The sequence below is a fragment of the Lissotriton vulgaris genome, chromosome 9, assembly GCF_964263255.1.
Source record: "Lissotriton vulgaris chromosome 9, aLisVul1.2, whole genome shotgun sequence".
Taxonomy (NCBI): Eukaryota; Metazoa; Chordata; class Amphibia; order Caudata; family Salamandridae; genus Lissotriton; species Lissotriton vulgaris.
In genome coordinates, this window is record NC_141697.1 from 310,859,258 (window position 1) to 310,876,796 (window position 17,539).

The following is a 17,539-nucleotide window of genomic DNA, read 5'->3' on the forward strand; positions in this document are numbered from 1 at the left end:
CATAACATTGATTATTGGTCACTAATAATCACACGGGTAATGGCTGCAGTCACTGAAACCGGACTCCTCCAATCATGGTCAACATCTACGCTATTGCCAATATTCAAGAAAGGGGACCGTAATGACCCCGCGTGCTACCGACCGATCTCCCTTCTGGACTCCACGGGCAAGATTGCAGGTCGACTACTCCTGGACCGACTACAATCTTGGGCCCGAGAGAATAACACCATCACAGACCTGCAATATGGCTTCCAGAAGGGGCTTGGAACGGTGGAACAGGCCCTAAACCTGATCCTTCTGGCTGGAAAGTACGCACGCGCTAAAGGAAGTAACATCTATCTGGTCTATGTAGACCTGAGCGCGGCATTCGACTGCGTACAGCATGCAAAGCTATGGCAGATTATGGCAAACCTTGGAGTGGACCCTCCCATACTAGCTTTCCTGAGAGAGTTATATACAAATGCGGAGGGCCGAGTTCGTTACGGCACTGGCGGCGAATTATCACGTCCCTTTAAAATATCAAGAGGAGTAAGGCAAGGGTGTGTACTGGCTCCCTTCCTGTTCAACCTATACACAAACGGGCTTGAACAGGCCATGCTGGAAGGGAGCCAGGACCTCCCACAGATAGATCACCGCCCGATTCCCATCCTCCTATATGCCGACGACTCGGTCATCCTGGCACGGACACCTAACCAACTCCAGCGGCAGTTGAACAAATATGTGTTATTCATGGACTCCCTGGGTCTAAAAGTAAACATTAAAAAAACTTTTACAATGACCATTGGACCAAAACGTGGAGTCTCAAAGCCCATACTCATCAATAACAGTAGACTGGAAAAAACATCGGTATACCCATACCTGGGCATACTAGTGGAAGACACAATGACCTGGCATAAGGCAATTGAAGCCAGAAACCTCAACTTTCGTCGAGCAGTATCAGCACTAAGTGCTTTCTCAAGGAAACTAGGTAAACCAGCCCCAGCGGAACTGCTAACGATATACTATGCAAAATGCCACAGTGTGGCCACATATGGAGCAGGCATCTGGGGCCATGGATGTATTGACCAACTCCAGGTTACGGAGAATGCTTTTATCAAATACATCCTAGCTCTCCCCCAAAGCTCCCCGATTCTAGCCTCACATCGGGAGCTGGGCATGGAATATGTGACCGACACCATACGAAGCCAGCCTCTCCTACTCTGGCATAGTATATGGTGTAACCCCGAAAGTCACGTAACACGCTCCCTCATCACCGAATGCCTTGGCCTAGCATACTGGAGGAAAATACCGTGGCTTAACTATATTCACAAATTTTTCCAAGATCTTGACCGCGAGCAATACTTTTTAGAACCACCTTCAATAGAAGATATTTCAAAGAAACAGTTGAAGGAACTATGTATGGGCCATCTAAGAGAACTCCGCAATCAAGCCGAGATTATCAAAAAGCATAATGAAAAAATCCGCACATCGCAGACAGAGAAACTCATACAGCCTTACCTGACGTACTTCCTTTCGAATTATGAAAAATTTCTATTGACAAGACTACGGTTCGATCTTTTCTTCCGCTTGGTCTCATTTCCTGAAACAAAGAACTGGTCTTGTAACCTGACGCGATGCCCTTGTGACGGAGTCTCCAAACAATCAACGATACATGTAGTCCTGTTTTGTAAATACTACAGACTAGCAAGGAAAAAATAGATTTTGCCCCTCCTCCGTTCAAGCGGTCTCAGACAATCAAACCTGGCACTTGCCTACCTACAATCCCCGAAATCCCCGCATGAAGCAAAGTTGATAGCGACCTTTTTAAAAATAGTAATATCAACCCGTCGTAAAACTGTCTTTTAACATTGTATCCTTTTTTTAAAAAAAAGAAAAAACAGTAACTCATTTCGTTATTTCTTTGCTTAGTATAGCGACTCCATACATGTGCTCAAATGACCAATGACCTCTTTTGATTTTGTTCTATTTTTTGTGTTTTTAAAAATGTACTTTTCATGAATATACAATTTTATAATCGAATAAAAGTTGATGAAATGAAATGAAATGACTAACGTAGAAGACTCGAAATATCCTCGCAGGAACCTTCCTTCCTTAGCCTACAAGGGTCTCTCTTGCAAATAGATACTCCCTTCATATACCATTAGGTTTAGGTGATATAATTGGAAGATGAAGTATTCCAAAGATTAGAAGTATGTTGGTAGGTACGAAACTCAATTCCCCAAATTCCAGGGGTGGCAAAACTGATTTCACATATCGTTTAACCCATGTAGATATATCACAGTAACCCCAAAGTCGCAACCTTAGCCGTTCAGCAGCCTTCAAGTAGCTGATGTGGGGTCTTAAAAGGCCAAGTAGAAGAAACAGCAGAAAGTAAACAGAATTCTTAAAGCCATGTTTACTTTTTGACCCTTCCTCTTGCCATAGCATCCCCATGCGACTAAGGGCATCAAAGGGAGATTCAAGGGTACCAGATGAAAAGTCAAGGATACCTGTGGCTATCCATTCACAAATATAAACTCACAACTTATTGGTTAGTTTGTACTCAAATTGTTCTTTAATAACAAGGATTCTACTTGAGGGCGCAGTAATACTTCCAATTTAAATGGCTGGCATTTTAAAGCAGTGCGCGTTTGTACCTGCGAACAGCACGCTTACAGCTGCTGCGGTCACGCACAGTCCACAGAGGCCATGCCAGCAAAAACACTGCTGGAATCCACCTCTCATGCACGCCTCGCGTTTTGTCACCTAATAAAATGACTGCTTTAAACGGCGAGAAAATAGACGCTGACATTTGCAAGGAGTTCCTTGCAATAACCTTCGCCGCCTGACATTGCTCTTTGTGCCCCGCTCAGAGGCCTGTGCCTCTGCAGCACCTTATTCACATTTCTGAATCCAGTGTTCAATTCATCAGCTCCCAGTTTCTATTAAACCAGCATGTCAGTCAGAGTGCCGGAGGGCTCCGATGCACAAAATCACTTACGCATTGTAATTTATAATATATGGATCCCCCAGGAAAGAAAAAAGGGAATTTAATACTTTCTTATATTCAGTGGAAAAGCACATGCAAAGGCTTTTAGTGTTTTAGTGGGGTTTGTGCTCTTGATGGTGGGGGGCTACGGGCGTCCTATACCATTAAAGCCATAGGAGAAACGGAGCACTGAAAAATACAGTATTAAGACTCAGGAAGTATGTTGTACAATTGCAAGCTTCTGTTTACATCAATTGCACAGCCACATAATATTCTTAGTTTCTGTTCATTAGTGAATCAGTAGGGATGAGTTTAATGCAGAATTTACACACTGGTGGGCGATGCCAATGCGGAAATACATTTATTCTGTATGTTTGTGTGTGCTGTGGTTTCTGCAGAGAATACAACAGTTGGTAATAAAGCACTGTACAAGTGTGTGTGTGTGTGAAGGGGTAGATTTACGATCCTATACAAGAGGAAAAGGACACTTTAGCCCGCACACTTTTACTTCACGTGCCATTTCCCCGCAGTTTTTGCACAGCACAATCTTTTACAATGCAGGGCTTTACAACGCAATCCATCACAATGCATTCCCCATTACAACGCAATTTACTATTCTAACTCCATGGGACGTTTCGTTGAGGAATGTGTTGCAATAGTTTGTGTTGTAAAGCCCCGCATTGTAAAAGATTTTGCTGTATAAAACATGCAGGGTATTGGCAGGCGGAGTAACGCACGAGGGGTAAAAGATGTTTCCCATGCAAGAGCAGTGATGCCTTCTGATGACAAGAAGAGAGCTGGTCCTTTCATGATTCTAAAAAGTTCTTATTGAGGCCATTGACACCAGGACACAAATATATTTTAGCATGGAAACCTAGTTCTCAACAATCACAATTCTTGTCAGGGTGAAGACACACATAGACTCCAAATTAATCTGTGTTTAACCCTCTGGTATTGGCAAAATAATAATAATAGTAATACTTTGTTTTATATAGCACAGCTATTCACTCGTGAGGGTATCTAGTTGCTGTCCATAGGTATGGGAAGATTAAGTAATTTGCCCAGAAATACAGAATGTTGAGCCAATGTCCAGACTCAAACTTGGATCCCCAGCTCCAAAGTCAGCAGCTCTGACCATTATGCCACACCCTCTCCTCCTAAAAACAGCCAGGCTTAACTTAGAGGCAATATGTACAGAATTTATGTAGTTCTGAAACAGTAACAAAGTGAAAAAAGAACACAATAAAAAAATCCACACCAATTAAAATAAATACGCTAAAATGTAACACATTATCTGAGATCAAAAATTCTAAAAAACAATCAGTTGACCTGGAGATATGCAAATTTAAGGATTTTAGGTAAATCTAGTGCCTAAAAGCACAAAGCGCCACTCGGTGAGGCTGACCATGATGGAGTGCGGGCAAGATGCAGAGACCAGATTAGTCCCATTGAAAGAGTTACCTTCAAAAGTCCAGCACCAAGATTTCCATTTGTGGGTTAGGGGGCTGCGAGCAGCAGGGACAGCATCACAGATGGTCATCAAAGTAGCATGAAAAGCAGGCACGGCATCACGGACAGTCGTTGTAGAGTGAGCGCCCTGTCAGACATCGTGGATGATTGTTGCTCGAGATTCACATTGGTGGTCACCGAGGGCTGTCAATGCTGTAGCACAAAGTGCAAATCTTGCATTGCCAGGCATTGTTGTCAGTGTCAAGAAGAGTTGGGTAGCCCGGAGCTTCACATCGGTGGGTGGAGAAGGTAGTAAGATCTTGGTGAGAACAGGTCCATTTGTGGGTGCAAAGAGCACAAAACTTCACGATTCCTCTTTTCATACTCCCAGCTTGCCAACAACTATTGACCCTTTGTCTCGCTGTCTGGGAGAAATACACGACCAATTGTCAGCTACCTCTATTCATGTGACCCAGGATACAGGCTGAAACACCAAATGGTTAGGGCAAGAACATACCAACTTGCTGAAAGTTTTTTATGGTAGGGGGTTGGGCCTATATTTTTACATCCAAGCTATGCCACCAATACAACTAGTAACAAGAAAGTGATTGTACATATTATTGGATTACGTTTTTGGGAAAACTCTTTTCCACAAGTAAACATGGTTTGGTGTTTTTTATTTCACCTTGTTTTTTCACTGCTAATTTTTAGCGTAGAAAGAGACATTAAATTCATGCCACAGGAAAAGGACATACATAAGTTTTCAACAGTACATCAAGAAATAAATACAGACAAGTTAACATTTGGCAAACACATGACAATAAACATTGACAACAAGAAATGACCAGTCCTCAAGTTGAAAAGAAAAAATGTGGCGGTGCAGACATATTTATAATTTACATTACTGTGCCCCGCTACAAACAGCTAGTCGATGATAGAAATACTACAGACATACTGCCTTGTTTGCACACTGCGTGGGTCAGTGGGATAGTAATTGTTTCGGCTAGCTTTGTTTGGTCGACGCGTTTCCGAATCCTATTACCATTGGAGGATTCTCATCCCGACCAGGACTCGGTCGGACTCTAAAATATAATAAAATGTTTCAAGGATATAGAATAAAATTAGGACTTATCTCTCTATTGGTTCTGCTGTTACCACTGTTAAATCTATTCTTACCTTTCATGCAAAAGAGGTAAGTGCAAGAACTGCTTGATATTTGAAACCAGGCCGTGTCGCAATGATCAGTAGGTTTATATGGAAAAAGTAGAGTAGCTATCTTTTAAAGGTGCACCCCCATGACCATTGCCACAAAATACTTTTGTCAGAAAAGGTTTAATCATACGTTTTAAATACACCATTCCACTAAAAGCGTTGCTGAGTTAACACGGTGCTTGGATTTGCCTGTGTTCTTTTTAAAGAGGGCCAAATCGATGATGACCTAATTCTTTCAATATACGGGTCATTCGTGATTCAAACATGAGGTAGGATTCAATCAATTACCACAATGTGGTTGTTCCTGTTTAAGCCTTGAAAAATAACAATACATGTAGACTTAAATGCAGCCACAGAAACGCCGCTTGCTTTTCCATCATGTATTCACGTTGTAAAGCCAAAGGAAAGTGACTCACTCTGGTGAATGCAGCACTTCTTTGCCTGGCAGTGGAAGGGACGGGACCTATCTATGCTTTTTGTTCCTGAGCTCCTACAAGGTTAAACATGTGGGCAATTGTTGAAATGGGCAATTATTTAGAAAAGCTTCGGTATTAGTGTAAAAACAATGCGCGCTCACGCTTAGCTAAAACTTGCCTGAACAGCTGATAAATGATCTCCTCTCTCCCTGCATGTAGTGTCCGACCATTAGACACGGTCTAGTGTTTGCAGCCTGTAATCACACATTACACACACCCAGCACCTACGTCACTGGGTCAGGTGACGAGGCCAATAAATGGGGCCGGGCGCACGTGCTCGTGGCCATTCCCACTACCCCCATCTGGTGTCTGCGTCCACATTATTGCTGCTCCTAACATGCGGGCCTAGGGCCCTTCACCAACTTTACACTGGCGACGAGGCCGGTAGTGCAGCCCATGCGTGCCACTACCCACAGCAAAAGAAAAAGGGGAAGAGAGCTGCCCGCCTGCAGGGCATCCCCTGCAGCAAGGCGCAGCGCGCCGGGAAGCCGGTGGGCACGTCTGAGCCCCACAGCCTGCATCGACCGGGAGGCCCACCGCACCAGCCTTGAAGGACGAGCCGACCGGAGCCCACCCGCGTCGGCCGCCACCATCCAGCACCACCAGGGAAGAGCGGACCGCCCAGTGCTCACCTGAGACGGCCGTGAAGCAGTGACCCCACCGGAGAGGTGCACCGGCCGGGCCGAGCCCACCCGCCACGACCGCAGCCCAGGACCTGGCCCGTCGGCCGAACGTGAGCCGGGAGCGGGAGGTGACTCCCCCGGAAGACTGTGCACCAAAGCGGAGCCCACCCGCTATAGACATCAACTCTAATGCCCAATTATAAGCAGGACCAGCGGAGCCCACCCGCGGCCTGCCCGAGGTGTCCCCTGTCCCCGCCGAGTGCATGAGTGAAGGCGGTGGGTGTAGAGACTGTAGACGGCGTGGGGAGTGTGCAGCCGGACCCGTACCTTAAGTGAACTAGGAGGGGGAGGGGGCGGAGTAGCTAACCGCCTCCCGACCCCCCTCGCAACGTGGTCTGGACATTCAACAGGCCAGCGGAGCCCACCCGCGGCCCGCCGGTAGCAACCCCAACAAAGAAAGAACTTGTCAGACTCCACGCTGCCGGATCCGATTGATGCACATATAACTCCACCTCCCTATCTCACCAACACGCTCGTATGAACAACACAGCGTGCTCGAGTGATAGGGCGAGGGATAACAGAAAACAACACAAGGAGGGGACGGAAGGGGACTGCAGGGAAGGGATAGCTGAAAGACAAGAACACAAGTACACAAATTATAATTTGGCAATCAGGGGATCCTACTCTCATTTCATTCTCGCTACTTATGCCTAGATATTCACCTTTATCAATAGCAGATTGCTCCACCTCCTCCCTTTGTCTTGAATAGTGTTAAACGTCACACTAGCCCCCTAAAGAACACAAACACCGGTTATTGTCAGATCATTCACAAAACCCAAAAATAGCCTACTACTAGTGTGGTGGAACCTACCCTGCCTTGTGTTGAACTGTGCTCAAATAATATCCTTGTGTATATTCCACAACCTTTGTGATATCCAAAAACAGTCTTCTTCTTGTGAGAAGCTAATTTACTCTTGTACATGAATACAAATACACTCCTAGAGGGACACGGTAAGACGTAGCTACCTACTACCGTCTTCCGCTCTCAGTTCCACAAAGCAGTCTCTTTGATTGCTCAACTCCAAATACGGCAAGGTGTAGGATCTCCCCCCACTACCTTCCGCTTTGGCACCTAATAATTAAGACACCAGTGACTTACTTCGTAACGGTAGTACACAGTATGCGTCAAACCGCTGTACTCCGTTCTCACTGCGGTCCGCTAAACGAGACAATCAATCTGACTGAAATAAGCTTAAGCGCTTTCAGTTCCCTTAGCCAGCTACTCGGTGGCTGCTTATGCAGAAAGCTTCCGCTCTATCATAACAACGCGTTAACTTTCACGCGCCGTTATGCAACTCACTGTTTGGAAGCAGCGTAGCGTAGTCCCGGTCCTTCAAATCGCCCAACACTTCGCAGGTACTGGAAATCCAAAAACAAAACAAACAGTCTGAAAGCGCATTCCGCGCGCTGCTGGAAAAACCACAGGACGCATAATTTCCCAGCGCGTCCTTGCTCCCTTCGAGCGGTGACTAACCAGGAAACATGAACCAAAATCCCTTAATAAATCCAGAATAGAGGAAACCAACTCAGCGCTCCTCTCAGGTCTCTACTAAAGACTGTTTGTTGCACAAAATCACGAACAAAGTCAGGTGGTCCCACCCTTCCTTTATAGAGCCACACCCCCTACCAGGGCTTATGGGAGATGTAGTTCTTCAATGTTAGGTAGGCGCCTTGGCAAACCCTGACAGTATGTCCCTGTCCCTAGCGCCTTCTATGGCCAGGCTTAGCAGGAAACCATAAACGAAAAGACGGCACCTTCCCATGAGCAGGCACCTCAGAACCGCCCACCCCTTGCATGTACTCCTCATTGACCTTGTTCAAACATCCCTGCACCCCATAGTGAGCCCTCTGCAGTATTAATGCCTTTTCCTTAACTAATGGCTGAATTTGGAGATCAACCGGAATATCAACCGGAGAAGAGTTGGCATCAGTTCCAGATTTAGCTAGGAAGGGGAACATTCCAGGGGACCTATGCCACACATTCTTACTGGACCTCTCCGCCCTCATCATGCAATTAACCTTCCCTGTACGAATGATAGACTGTTTATCGTCCACTCCCTCCTTGATTGGCAGTATCTGTTGGGTCAATGTGTTTGTCTTCTGACTACTCAACCCAGTGCGGACGGTGACCACCTCTCTCTTTGCCAATGTGGCCACCCTAAACTGACATGCGACTACCGCTAAAGGTGAGGATGCAGAAGACACCAGATGTTCCTGACAATACCCAGACAAAAAGTGTACTGTTCGAGTTCTCTAGTCTATAGAAGGGTTGTGGAACGTAAACCACGGCATCCCCAATATGATCTCGTATTGAGGAGCTTCTATGATGTTCAATGATATCATTTCCACGTGTCTCCCTTCTGACACATTTATGGACAACATTACCTCAGCTGTCTTCTCAACTATTAGACCAGATTTTATAGGCTGTCCATCTACTGCCAAGACCTCCTCTGGTATATCTCTAGGTACTCTGGGTATAGCTAAGCGAGACACTAACCCATTATCAATGAAATTACCTGTGGCTCCTGTGTCCAGCATAACCCTAACTTGATGACTTTTTTGCTCATACTCTAATGACATGTTAAGAACCAGGTGTGACCCATTCACTCCTATACCAGGTGAAGATAGTGAAGTGAGTCTCCAATCAGGTATCTCTTTCTCTCGGGAGGAAAGTGCTAACAAGTTGTCTGTCTCCCTTCCCATAGAGGAAACAGCTATTCTTTTATTCTTATTCCAACTAGAGGAGTTTTGGGGCTTAGAAGGGCATTCACGCACGTAATGCCCTTTTTTGCCACAATACATACAAAGGCCGTGTACTCTTCTGCTTTCTTTCTCATCATGGGACAGAGGAGATCTAATAGCTCCTATTTCCATAGGTTCGGCCCCGTTTTCCGTTGCCTCTAGAACTCTAGGAGGGGAACTCACTATACTATTGTAACCCCTGTCCCATTTTCTTCTATCCCCACTCAGCTCAGTCAGCCTACCATCCAATCTCAGGACCAAGTTCACCATTTCTACACAAGTGGTGGGTTGAGGATCTATGTAGGCCACAGCGTTCTTCAATTCATCCCTCAAACCCTGATAGAATAGAGACATTCTTTTGCCTTCGGGCCATTCAGTTTCGGCAATCAAACGATTGAACATGGTTAAATACGTAATCAAGTCACTCCTACCCTGACGCAGCGACAATAACTCCTTATCAGCACTGAAATTTGTGGCCCTCCTGTCAAAAACTTTTTCGAATTCTTCCCTGAACGCAGTCCAGTTGGACAACATGGCATCATCTCTTTTCACCAGAGGAACCGCCCAATTGGCTGCATCCCCCACTAGATAAGAGATTGCAAACGCCACTCTGGAATGATTCGTCGGGAAGGAAGCGGGCTTACAGGAGAAATGAAGCAAAATTTGGGTCATGAAGGCTTGTGTTTTACGAGGGTCCCCCCCATATCGTTCTGGGGTAGCTAACGGAATAGGGGGAGGAACAGTAACCTGAATCTGGGAAGGGCCTGAAGAAAAAGGGTTTTTTGATAATTGTTCAACCCTATCCTTAAGAAGTACAGCCTTCGCCTTGGACGCCGCCAGTTCTTGTTGAACTAATACCAGAGCCCTCAACACATCATCCAAGGTGGCCATATGTACCCCAATCAGACCCGGCAGTATGCAATTCGTAGGTTCGTGATTCTGTCAGACTCCACGCTGCCGGATCCGATTGATGCACATATAACTCCACCTCCCTATCTCACCAACACGCTCGTATGAACAACACAGCGTGCTCGAGTGATAGGGCGAGGGATAACAGAAAACAACACAAGGAGGGGACGGAAGGGGACTGCAGGGAAGGGATAGCTGAAAGACAAGAACACAAGCACACAAATTATAATTTGGCAATCAGGGGATCCTACTCTCATTTCATTCTCGCTACTTATGCCTAGATATTCACCTTTATCAATAGCAGATTGCTCTACCTCCTCCCTTTGTCTTGAATAGTGTTAAACGTCACACTAGCCCCCTAAAGAAGACAAACATCGGTTATTGTCAGATCATTCACAAAACCCAAAAATAGCCTACTACTAGTGTGGTGGAACCTACCCTGCCTTGTGTTGAACTGTGCTCAAATAATATCCTTGTGTATATTCCACAACCTTTGTGATATCCAAAAACAGTCTTCTTCTTGTGAGAAGCTAATTTACTCTTGTACATGAATACAAATACACTCCTAGAGGGACACGGTAAGACGTAGCTACCTACTACCGTCTTCCGCTCTCAGTTCCACAAAGCAGTCTCTTTGATTGCTCAACTCCAAATACGGCAAGGTGTAGGATCTCCCCCCACTACCTTCCGCTTTGGCACCTAATAATTAAGACACCAGTGACTTACTTCGTAACGGTAGTACACAGTATGCGTCAAACCGCTGTACTCCGTTCTCACTGCGGTCCGCTAAACGAGACAATCAATCCGACTGAAATAAGCTTAAGCGCTTTCAGTTCCCTTAGCCAGCTACTCGGTGGCTGCTTATGCAGAAAGCTTCCGCTCTATCATAACAACGCGTTAACTTTCACGCGCCGTTATGCAACTCACTGTTTGGAAGCAGCGTAGCGTAGTCCCGGTCCTTCAAATCGCCCAACACTTCGCAGGTACTGGAAATCCAAAAACAAAACAAACAGTCTGAAAGCGCATTCCGCGCGCTGCTGGAAAAACCACAGGACGCTTAATTTCCCAGCGCGTCCTTGCTCCCTTCGAGCGGTGACTAACCAGGAAACATGAACCAAAATCCCTTAATAAATCCAGAATAGAGGAAACCAACTCAGCGCTCCTCTCAGGTCTCTACTAAAGACTGTTTGTTGCACAAAATCACGAACAAAGTCAGGTGGTCCCACCCTTCCTTTATAGAGCCACACCCCCTACCAGGGCTTATGGGAGATGTAGTTCTTCAATGTTAGGTAGGCGCCTTGGCAAACCCTGACAGAACTAGCAGTGCCAGCGGAGCCCACCCGCGGCCTGCCGGCAGCACCCCAGCGAGGAAAGACACTTCTGAGCCAGCGGAGCCCACCCGCGGCCTGCCGGCGGCACCCCAGCAAGGAAAGACACTGCAGAGCCAGCGGAGCCCACCCGCGGCCTGCGACAAGCATGGCAGGTCTCCGCCGCGCAGCGTGTGCAAGGTGAAGCTGCTGCAGCGGGAGACCGGAGAGTGGAGCCTGCAGGGCCGGATAATTACCAGCGTTTGAATAGGCATAGCGGCGGAGCCCACCCGCGGCCAGCCTCGAGTGCCCCCGCCCAGGGAGGAGTGACGGGAGCGACACACTCCCCCGCCTGAGGGAAGCATCAACACCCCCCCCCCCGCCCACGTGAGGACTGCCGAGGCTGCCTCGGGCTGGGAGGGGAAAGCAGGAGAAAAGGAAGCGCCTACAAGCGGCCAGCGCCGCCAAAGATAACCTTGAAAGTGTGCCAAATAAACTTCAAAGTGTGCGAGACACTGAGCCTGTTATCCCCTGCACATCACCACACACCCAGAGAACTGCCTCGCCATCATGCCTGCACCCTCCCACCCCCAAAAGTACACAAAAACAGGGAAGGGACTCACCAGGAAGGCAGCGTGAGGCCAGGTGACCAGCAGCAGCTCCAGCCCCCCTGTGTGCAGCCGGTGAGGGACAGACAGTAGAGCCCACAACACAGGGAAGACAAGAGCCACAAATAAGGCTGCTGCTAATTCGGAGTCTACCACCATCTAGTGGCCAAAAGGAAAAGTGCACCTGCATCAATAAGAAAGAAAACAAGCATTGCACAATACCAGTCAAATCAGCAGTAGCAAGGGGTAACAGACTGAGTAACGCCCCCAAGGAGAATCTACTACCACGCAGCAAGTAAGTGCGCAACCATGCAGAAGACAACCACACACACCAGCAAGGAGTCGGCAGATGACACTTCCAGCGTGACGTGGGAAGAGGCACGAACGCCTCACTAAGCATCCAAGCACTGACAGAACGTCTAGAGGGAAACGACTGCCAAGCACTGGAAGAACGTCCAGGGAAAAGACTGCCGCGATCAGAAGACGGAGAGAGCAGCGACTCCTAGTGGCCACAGGTGTTCACCGCAGTATCAACGACTCCCTCCAAAGGTCCAATGCAGCAAGTACCCGACGACAGCAAGCAGCAAGTACCCAACGACACGCAACAGGCGTCCAAGAGCCCTGAACAGTAAGTGCGCAGATAACGCGCCACGTGGCAATGCACAGCTACCGCAAGGAGAAAGAAGAGCGCAGGCAGCGCCATCGCGCAGAACAGTATTCGCGGACGACCACACGACGTGGCGCCTACCAGGAGCCGATCAACAGAATGATCGCCCATCAAGTGCTGACCCACGACGGGTCCCCAAGAACTGTTGTAGCGCAAAAGGACGACCACACGACGTGGCGCCTCCCAGAAGCCGATCCACAGAATGATCGCCCATCAAGTGCTGACCCGCGACGGGTCCCCAAACAAAAAAATTGTTAAAGTGCAAAGTCCGACAGGACGACAGAAAATAACCTGCCAGACATCGGCAGAAGTGGACCGCCAAACGGTCCAGGACGTTCAACCAAGACAAGGTCTACGGACGTGGACCAACGAACGTCACCAACAAGAATCAAGAGAAGAGGGTTTGCGACACCAACTCTGGCTGCTGAGGAAGAAGGAGAAAGTGTCCCCGACGGGGACAAGACCAGGGGTACACATGCAGCGGGCACGCCCTGCATGGAGGAGCTAGGTCAGGAGAGAAGACACAAGATCGGACTAAGTGATGTCGCGAAGCTGGAAGGAAGAAAAGGAGAGATCTGAGTGGCACGTCTGCCACCGTGAAAAGGAAGGAAGAAAAGGAGAGATCTGAGTGGCACGTCTGCCACCGCGAAAAGGAAGGAAGAAAAGGAGAGATCAGAGTGGCACGTCTGCCACTGCCAGAGTGGAAGGAAGTATATCCACGTGGCCTGTTGCCACAGTTAAGAGTGGAAGGAGAAGTCAGTGCGAAGCAACGTCCCCACAGTGAATCAACCAAGGAAAGAGAGAGGAGTGCAGGAAGACCTCTCACACTCCCGAAGAGAAGGAAGGCGACAAGTGCTAGGACAACTGTGCGAGGAGCACGAGGCCGGAAGAACACCAGTGGCAAAGAAGACCAGGCCGGAAGAACACCAGTGGCAAAGAAGACCAGCTGATCTGATCGACGATGTTTCCGCACACCCAGGATCTGCAGAGAGGAGCAAGCGAGACCGTTTGTGAGATCCACCTCTGGGGTCACACGGACACTGGACAATGCCAGCCGTGGTGGACCAGGGGCAGAGGCCTCCAGGACGACAGTCCCCGCGACGAGAGATGGTCATCCAACGCCCATCTGAAAGGACAGGGGAGGGCGAAGACATCGCAAGCAAAGACAGAAACCAACAGCTACCTTCGGGACGAGGCTGCGGAATCTGAGGTGAGGCACATCGTCTCCTCCACCATACCCACACTGACGGCGGCGTTAGAGCAACTGATGTGGCACATCCAGCCCAGCGCAAGTCTGAGAAAAGCGGACCTCAAGGATATCCCGTGGCAGGGGAACACCAACAAGAGAAGTCATCCTGGTGAGAGGGATGCCTTTCAACAGATCTGACTTTGCTAAGTAAGACAAAGACCACAAGTGAAACCAAGGCCGAGACCGGTATGTGAATATCATTCCACAGCGAACAACAAGAACTCTAACTGCACCCGTTGCCATGGAAGTCAACAAAAGAAAGACTGTGAGGACAATTTGGTTGCCGCGTCGTCAACAGACTGTTACCATCGAGCACCACAAACCGGTGCCACTGTAAACTGATGTTCCCCGCAGCAGATTGAACATCATCTGTGATTCCAAGCAGCGGCGGATAGAAAGCCACTGCGGAAGCTGAACACTTTACTGCATCCTGATACATGTTGTTTTCCCCACAGGTTGATTTCTGAATGTGGGTCTTTGCAAATAAAAAATGGGAGGGATGTAGTGTCTGAGCATTAGACACGTTCTAGTGTTTGCAGCCTGTAATCACACATTGCACACACCCAGCACCTACGTCACTGGGTCAGGTGACAAGGCCAGTAAATGGGGCCGGGCGCAGGTGCTCGTGGCCATTCACACTACCCCCATCTGGTGTCTGCGTCCACATTATTGCTGCTCCTAACATGCGGGCCTAGGGCCCTTCACCAACTTTACACCGCATACATTCCTTGGGCGTCTTCGTCAAAACGGAAGCAGAATTCGGTCAGTTCAAGTCCTAGCTAATAGATTTCGAAAGCCAATTGTGGTCACATGGTATCGGCTGGGCATTCGGGTCAATGTATTTATTTATATAGCGAAGTGGAATCGTACTGCCAAATGCTGACAAAAGTTTAATAAGGCAACGCTTTTAGGGGGTTATATGTCCATGTCATTTCACAGTCTATTGATTTCGGACATTTCATTCATTCCCCTTAGTGCCGTATTAAAGCGCATAATCAGGTAAGCATCTCTTTGGAGTAATGTACGCTCCAAGTCCCCTCGTCTCGGGGTCGGTTTGATAACGCTCATGAGGTTCTGTGACAATTATAAGTGGTGTTTTCGACTCGTTCAAATATGGACGAGTTTGGTATCTATGAACCGCAAATGACGAGTTTAGTGGGTGTACGGGTTTTCGCTACGCTGGTCTGAACCGTTCGTCTTATTCGTGGGTTTCTTCATCTGAACCCAAGGGTTCCATTTTAGATACGGCATCCATTTTGTTTCTTGCCCTCAAGTAGCCAGCGAATGGACACTGTCCGCTTTGTGACCCTGGGATTCCCAAACTCTTGCGGAAGACACGTGTTCCTTTGAGGGTGTCTTAATGATGAGGGGGATGATACTGCAAAGTCAGATGGCCCCGCTCGAGGCTCATCTTGCCGTGCCGGTCTATTGTTTCAGCCGTGCATCATTAGGCATGTCTCCTTTGATCCTGCAATCATGTTTCCGATATCGCCCCCCTACACTCTTTTTGATCTGTTGTCTATCTTTGTCTTCCCTTGCACCTGTTTCTGACTCTTTCCTTAACTCGTTTACAGCCGGAATAGAATGTACTTAATGGTGGGATAACGTACTTTTACAGTTGGGAACTGGCGATGCTACTGTAATTATGTTCCGGGACCCTGAATACATGAAAGCAGCCCTTTTGAAGTTTACTGTGGGAACTGAGTTGTAACCTTTTGTTCGCCATGTTGTGCTATGACAGAAATATGTATAAAAGGAGCGATCCACAGTTGCAATTTGAAGCAGTCTCCTAGAACCTACATGCGTTGTACTTCTTGTGACTTCTGTGTTCCCTGCAGTAAATAAACCTTGATCTTTGACGCCGAAGAAAGTGTCCCATGTCTCTGTCATTTGTACGCCGGAACAGGTAACCCACGAAGGTTTCAGGTGTTGTCTCCTGGCACCGCTGAGCCTTAAGAATAGCCCAGTCCATCAGTTGGCGCCCAATGTGGGGCGACATCAGCGGTACCGGTCCAAAGCCTGACGATCGTGAGGAACTTCGTGTGAAATCTCCGAGGGAAGGTGCACCCCGCTTCATCGATCCTGTTGTCGAAACAAGTGGCCCGAAGACTTTTCCGGCGAAGATCCCCGCCTCCTGACAGCTGCGACGGACTGATGCCCTGACTGTCGACCTGTTTTGGCGCCTGGCGTAGTCCTTTGTACAGCGAGACAATAGACGGGCCTTCCTGGTGACGCCATTGTTCTTTCAGTTAAGTATTTGCGGGTCGCTCCCAGAGTCCTTGGTTGTTGTTGGTGCTTGGTTGTTTGCATGGTTCCATTGCATTTGTGGTTCTTAGTATTTGGTTCTTAGTTGTTGGGTCTTATTTGACGATTGCAATTGCCAAAAACCGCGGGTTTTGCATTTTTGCGAGGACATCGTAATCCGATTACCCTTGACGTTTGTGAAACTCGGCTAGTGTGCACGATGCTGGCCGTAGTACTTTGTTTAGTTGCTTTAAAAGTTGTGGTGCGGATTCCCGATTGGAGGACTCCTGTCCGATACCTCCAGTTGGAACTCCGGTCTATGAGTTATATAGTCGACATGGAGTGGGTCCTATCGCATATAATGGTTGCTGGGTCCGCTACACTAAAGATGACGGTGTCCTTAGTTGGCCACCTCAGGGTAGTTTCGAAACAGCAATTTTGGATAATCTAGAAGCAAAAATGTTCAAAAAGAAGTCTAGGCCCGCCATGTTTGATTCCTTCGGCTATGGCTCAAAGAGGCCAAGCAGAAAGAAATCAAACAGCTTAAAAGAAATAAGAGGGAAGGTATTGTTACGACGATGAGAAATGCAGAGCAATTTCAGCGAGACAAAGAAGAGAAGGAAAAGAAAGTTTTTGATAGACTACAACGTATGGCGGTGGATAAGTGTTATCCCGTTTTACCGTCGAGTACTGATAAGAAGGGAGAGGAAGCGGTAGAGGACCCTTTGTTGTCCTACCTACTGTAGTCGCCACCCCCATACGCACAGGATACTACAGCTCCTGTGGTTCCTCCTGTTCCTCAACCCGTCATTCCGGCAGCTGCTGGTCAGCCTGTCGCTGGTCCTGTTATTCCAAATCCTCTTGTTCCTATTCCCTTACCTGCTCCTGTTCCTACTGATCCACTGCCTATACCTTCTCAGTCTACTGTTCCCGCTACTTCTGCTCTTTTGGCTACTCCTACTGCTCCTGTTTTTAGCCCTCATGTTGTTGCCCCTGTACTTCTCTCCTCTTCACCGTCTGTCCGT